This window comes from Tupaia chinensis, unplaced genomic scaffold (genome assembly GCF_000334495.1).
Source record: "Tupaia chinensis unplaced genomic scaffold, TupChi_1.0 Scaffold142763_1, whole genome shotgun sequence".
Lineage (NCBI taxonomy): Eukaryota > Metazoa > Chordata > Mammalia > Scandentia > Tupaiidae > Tupaia > Tupaia belangeri.
This window is the reverse complement of record NW_006202609.1, coordinates 43,997-44,694: the sequence shown is the minus strand read 5'-3', so window position 1 is coordinate 44,694 and position 698 is coordinate 43,997.

Sequence of the window (698 nt, the reverse complement as noted above, 5' to 3'; positions counted from 1 at the left end):
AGGGTTGTTGATTCACATTAATTGTTGTGTCATTTAGTGTGCAGAAGTTTCTTAATCTGATGTAATCTCACTTGTCTATTTTGGGGATTATTGCCTGAGTTTTTGGGGATCTTGCTTAAGTATTTGCCTACCCCAATGTCTCCCAGAATCTCCCCAGTATTTTCCACTAGTAGTTTTATAGTTTGAAGACTTAGGTTGAGATCTTTGATCCGTTTTGAGTTGATATTTGTTAATGGTGACAAACAGGAGATCGGATTTGTCTTTCTGCATGTGGATACCAAGTTTTTCCAGCATCATTTTCTAAAGAAATTTTTTTTTCCCACTGGATTGACTGATGCTTTTTGTCAAAGAGCAGTTGACTTTATGTTTTTGGGTTTATTTCTGGGGTCTCTACTCTCTTCCATTTGTCCTCACATCTGTTTTTGTGACAATACCATGATTTTTTTTATTATCACAGCTTTGTAATTTATTTTGGAGTCAGAAAGTGAGATGTCACCCACTCTACTCTTATTGTGCAGGATTTCTTTGTCAATACAAGATCTTTTATGATTTCAGACAAATTCTATGATCGTCTTTTCTAGATCTGTGAAGAATGTCTGTTTTAATTTTATAGGGATTGCATTACATATGTAGATTAATTTGAGTAGAGTTGCCATTTTGATTATATTAATTCTTCCAATCCAAGAACATGGGATGTC